We start from the raw sequence: 6160 nt of genomic DNA on the forward strand, positions 1-6160 counted from the left end.
GGGGGGGGGGGGGGGGGGGGGGGCTGCAGGAGGGCTGTCCTGTGCGCTGTAGGATGTTTAGCAATATACTTGGTCTCTATCTACTAGATGCCAATAGAACCTCACCCCCAGTTATGACAACCAAGAATATCTTCAAACATTGCTGTATGTTCCCTGGGTCGTGGTGGAGTGGTCAGGGGTGTGTGGCAAAAATCTACCCTCCCATTTGTGTTAAGAACTGCTAAGCACTGAGCTAGGTGGCACTGAAGATGCAACTCTGACTGACATACGCTTCATGAACCTTGTTCTAAAGAAGATTAATACCATTTTCCGGAATATAGTCTACAAACAGAGTTACAAATAAAATTTTATCTCATAAGAGTGAAATTTAGATGGCTCTTTTTGGGGCTCAGAAAATGTTACCCTGTATAATTCTGAGCTGAAGTAGGCAGGAGGGCCTCCGAAGTGAGATGGTCTCTCTGACCTTCCCCATCCTCCTGTCTCCTGCCTGTCTTTTTCTCCCAAAGCAAGTTACAGAAACCAGAATTTCTCTCCCATAAGGTGGGTCATAGAAACAATTCCTCTCCCAAAGCAAGCCATAAAACCGAGAAAATTTACTCTTTGACCTTTTTCCTTTTTCTTTGAAGACCCTCATGTGACATGTGTCCTGCCCTATACCCAGAGGGAAGAAATGCTACCAGAGAGTCCAAGAAGAATCTGAACAAACAGTTCTTGGTAAGTTCCCCCCAAGTTTATCACTGTTAGATCAGACCTTATTTTGTCCAATCATATTTCTCTATAACTATTCACTTCTTTCATCAAACTTAGCATAAAAACACAGTTTTACTTGAGTCTTCAGATCTCTTCTGAAGGCTCTTGCGCCAAGTGAAACATTGTTAAATAAATTTGTTATGCTTTTATCTTGTTAATCTGTCTTTTGTTGTAGGGGTGTCAGCCACGGACCTTGCTATGTATAAGGAAAAAAATATATATACTACTTTTTTTGCTCTATCCTCTGAAAAGGTTTGTTAACCCTTATTATTGATCTGTCAAGGTAATAAATGTTCCTTGATGCATTCAGATCTTGGTCATTTTACTATTTAGCTTGTCCCCCTAAAGTTGCAACATCTTTAGTCTATCACTATTTAAAAAGTAGAAAAAATAACAGTTTCTCAATAAACTATCTTAACAAAACTCTGTCAAATAAACTACCTAACTCTGTGTTTAACACACTGTTCAATAAATAGTGGCTATTATCATTCATAATCACTATGCTTCTTAAGAGAACAAACTATGATTTTGAAAGCAATCTTTTGCATTAAGATTTTAGATATATTCTACCTCCTCTACAGTTTTGATGGGATGATTGCAGTTTGCTTTTATTCTAGAATATACTCAAGTAATCATTAGTTATTTTCTGTTGGAAAGATTAAATGAGCTTGTGTCAAGCACTGTGCTAAATAAAGCTTCACGTACACTTAGTAAATCTTGACAAAATGGCAATGATTCTTTTTCCCCTTGTCCTTCTCTCCCCCTTCCATCACAGACCAGATATTTTGCTAGGTATTTTTGGAGATTCACAGCTGAATAAAACCTAGATTTTTACCTAAAAGTAGTTAATAGTTTAGTAAAGCAATACTTCTCAAGTTTTATTTGCCTATGAATCAACTGAGAGCTTGAAAAAAATAGATTCTGATTTTGTTGTTGGAGGGGGGTAGGGGGTTGAGACTCTGCATTACTACCAAGTTCCAAATGATGTTAATGATGCTGGTCCAAGGACAACCCTTTGAGCTGCAAGGTGGTAAGGGACAGTAATCATGCTATAAGGAAGAATATATCAATCCTTTCTAGTTGGAGAGATTAAGAATGATTCTGTAATCTAATCTTCCTGAGACCACAGACCAATCTCAGTGTCTGGCATGTAGAAAGACTTCAATAAGTTTTTAATTAACAAGTAGTGAGTATCAGTGTATGTGCTGGTTAGAAATTGTGGAGATGGAATTTAAAGGTGTTTCAGATGGCAAGCTTAAATCATACAGATGATGTAGGTCAAGATATATTTAAAACAGTGGTTTGCAAAATGAGGTCCCCTGGACAGGAAACATTAGCATCATCTGGAAACTTGTTAGAAATGCAAATTTTTAGGTTCCACGCACTGAATGGGAATTCTTGTGTGTGGGGTCCAGTAATCTGTGTTTTAACAAGCCCTTCAGTTGATTCTGATGCACATTAGAGTTTAAGTTTATACCACTGGTTAAAGAGCAGATACTAGTTTAGATTACCTGGAGTGTGGGGTATGTGAAGAAGAATGAAAGAAGGTCTAAATGAGTTATAACATCAAGGACATCATTGATATCTTTAGCATTCCATTGGTTCTAAACATAGGGCTGGCAGGACAAAAGATTTTATTTCCTCCCTCCCCCCATTCTCAACACACAATTAACAAATTAACAAAAGCGATTAACAAATCCCACATAGACAGACTCTTGCCTCATCACAGATGTACAGGGATAAAGGTGCCTAGTGATGGTCTGGGAATTTAGACCAGGGACAGCAGAAGCTGGAGCTGAGTGGGAGGAAGGACAGACTCACAGCAAATACTGTGAGCTAGGTATGATTTACAGCTGGGGAAGGCCAAAAGAACCAAGCAGTGGGTCTTAGAAAGACAGAATGCAAATACAAGGCTACTTCGAAAAGTTAGTGGAAACATAGAATTAAAAGTTAATATAAATCTTTCCCTGAACTTTTGGAAGTACCCTCATCTTGGCCCAAATCCAGGAAGTTGGGTGAGAAATCAGAGAAGTGCTAACCTGGGGAGACTGAAGCTCTGTAATACTTGGTACAGACAGAGTGGCCAGGAGAAAGGACTCTTCCTAATCTTAAAGCAAACTTAAGTGGTGTGTGAGCACTGTTCCACACTCAAATGCCAAGATTTCCTTTCCCTAGGACAAATTTGCCAGCAAGCACCCTAAGAATCCTTTAGTAATGGATAAGAAAGTAGTACTTACAGTCTTATTAAGTATAAACAGAGTTTTGTTGTTGTTTTTTTTGAATTCTGAGTAATCTCTTTAATAAAAACTAAAGCAAGAGAGTCTTAATATTTAAATTATTTAAAATCATGAAAACAAAAACGTTTCTTAAACTCAGCAGGTGGCTGAAATGGGCACTTTCCAAAACGCTTGGGAGAGGAGGAGGAGGAAAGGTACAGCAACGTGGAGTGAAAAGAGCCCTGTATTGAGTAATAGAAACACTGACTTGAAGCCCCAATTTTGTCACATGTATGTGATTTTTAGTGAGTTGCTTTTCCTCTCTCAAAGCTTCTGTTTCCTTACTCTTTACAATGTAGGTCCTTACTTTTCCTTCCAAGCCTCAGTTTAAAATACAGTAATCCTTGAGAAAAATTATTATAAGATTGAAAAGGGGTAGGTACAGAACTATTGAGAAAACTAGTCTGAAACCAATTTTGCCCTTTTTCTTTCCTTTAGCTCTTTAGTCCTCCAGTACTCTGAAGTTTTGCAAAAATGTATAATTTAGCCATATAGGTGTACATACTTTTAAAGTATTAACATTTCTTTTGCAGTTATTCCCTTTGAAATTTCTAACTGTGATTTTCATCAAAATTTTCATGCCATCAGAATCATCAATAACATCAAATAAAAAATGAATTCTCTGTCAACCTGGGAGAAACTTATGGTTTATTGATAAAATTGTAGGCTCTCATTTATTTTTTTCTTCTTTGCTTACACATCCTATGCACTTATTTTTATTGATAGATAAAAACCACAGGTATTGCTATCTTTCTTACAAACTATTTGCTTTCGGAGAAGACACTCAGCCTTTGTGTCCTCATCTACAATATAAATAAATTGTTTATCATAATAAAAATAATATTTATGAGTGCCTATTTCTCATACTCATCAGATGGTTAAGATAAGAACTTTCCAAATAGCTTGTGTTAGTAAAATATACAGGTGCTTTACCTGGATTATTTTATTTGTTCTTCAAAGTACCCCTAAGTGCTCCTTTGCTCTACTTTTGATGAAGAGTTTAAGTTTAGATCTAGTGAATACCTCATCCAACGATATGACTTGAAAGATTTTACTTTTACCCACTACCCTATCATCTATGTAGAATTAATCTTATCATGCCCTTTGTTGTCAATTTGTTCTTTGTTTCCTTTCTACAGCATAATACATATTTACTCCAGCATATAGCTTGCAAACTTGCTAGTATTCAGTAGGTACTCAGTAATTGATTGAATAATCTATTAAACACTTGTAAGGCAGTCTCTGGGTTCAAGGGGAGTGACAAATTAGGAAACAGAAAATGTGTGATCATTCCTATGATAGAAGGAAGTGCTCTAGGAATACATTAAAGACAAAACTGATCATGAGAAGAAGGAAAATTTTTCCATGCTTTCCACAGTCCAGTCCATATTTTGGGAACTTCCCAGAAATATAAAATAGACTGACATTAGATAATTCAAGTTCAACATGATATTTGTTCCTTATCCAATCAGCATATGTCTGAGTTTTGAGATGTGGATTAGAGTTCACCAGGACAAGGAGGGGAAAATCCAAGCAGACACACAAAAGCACTGGTGCATTGGGAATTGCACATTTAACAGTTTAGTCTGGGAAGTAATGGAAACAAAAGTGAAGAATGAGATTGCAGGTGTAAGCAGGAAAATGTTACATGTCACTGGTACAGAATTTGAAATACATCCTGGAGAGAAGGCATTCCAGGGGAGGAGTGATGAGCTCGTAACTTGGAAATGTGCAAGATCACTCTAGGGGCTTAGTGCACAGCAGATAGAAGGCTAGACTTGATATGTGGAGTAAGAGAACGAGTCTATTAAAATGGTTCTGATGAGAGATTATGGAGCTTAGAACAAAGACAGCAGCATTAGTGGAAACAGAGAAAGTGTGAGTGTGATAGATATGAATATATATTTTATTTTTTATAGAAGTCTCATCTCAAGCGAAGACCTAGAGAAGAAAGAAAATGCTCCAACAAACAGCAAGCTATGTCCCCAAGATGCCGATGAAGCACTTTTTAGTAGAAGATTCCCTGGCCTGCCTCCAAATTAAAATTTTTAGTCTTTCTTACTGCTTTATTAATTGTCTCTATCCTTTTTTTAGCAGCATAAGGCAACATGAAATTTAGGCACTAAAATTCAAAATCCAGATGTGTGGAAGAAGAATCACTAACTAGAGCATCAGCAAGTATTAAACTCCTATTAAACATATTTAATTTAGAATTAATAAGGCAGTGGTATGGAAATTAAATCCCCCATGATTGTCAGGGAAGAGCACCTATTGAGGTATAAATATATAAAAGATAAATCTACTTGCAATGTAATTAATTCAAATCTGCAGAACCAATAAGTGTGTGACGATGTTCCTATTATTACATTACACTTGTGAGGAATGCTCAGGAATTTAATTAGCATTTATCCATACAACTAAAGAAAATGAGATATTAAGCATGCTACCTAATTAGCGAGGTATAGATTGCTTGTTAAATAAATATTAAATGTATAAACACTTCAGAACAGGCTGAAACTATGGCCCTAACTAGATACCCATTTACTCATGAGGTTTTTATTTAAATAATAGTTAATTTCAAGAATAAAAATACACAGAGGCTTTCAGTAGAGTCTGTGTGCTTTGTCCACGTAATTATTTTCTTTTTTAGCTTAATTAAAACTTTGCCCTCACCTTTCCCTCCAATATCCAAAGTGAGGCTAGAGTTTGAAATACAAGATCATATGTATTTTCCAAGCAAACCCTCACAACACTATGGTCAGTTATCTTACGGTGGCAGTATCCCCATTTTACAGATAGGGACCCTGAAATGTGAACATGTTAAATTGCCCAATGTCACACAGCAAGGAATTGTTAGCATGCTTTATCACGGCACATTGCTGAACAGCCGTTGTCCCCTACAAAACAGCCATAAGATCTTGATGCAAACCAAATGTCACTCCGTAATTCTAAACTTCCCAATGACTTCTCAATCCTGAAGAGTAAGTGCTTTAAATTTTAAAGCTCTACATGATGTACCCACTACTAATCTTCTTTCCAACTTCAGATTCATCACAGTCTGACCTCATTTCCTAAAACTCTCCCTTTATTCAATCTACCATTGGTGCTCGTGTTTTTGCTGTTTCTGGACCATT

Source organism: Galeopterus variegatus, unplaced genomic scaffold (genome assembly GCF_000696425.1).
Source record: "Galeopterus variegatus unplaced genomic scaffold, G_variegatus-3.0.2 Scaffold826, whole genome shotgun sequence".
Taxonomy (NCBI): Eukaryota; Metazoa; Chordata; class Mammalia; order Dermoptera; family Cynocephalidae; genus Galeopterus; species Galeopterus variegatus.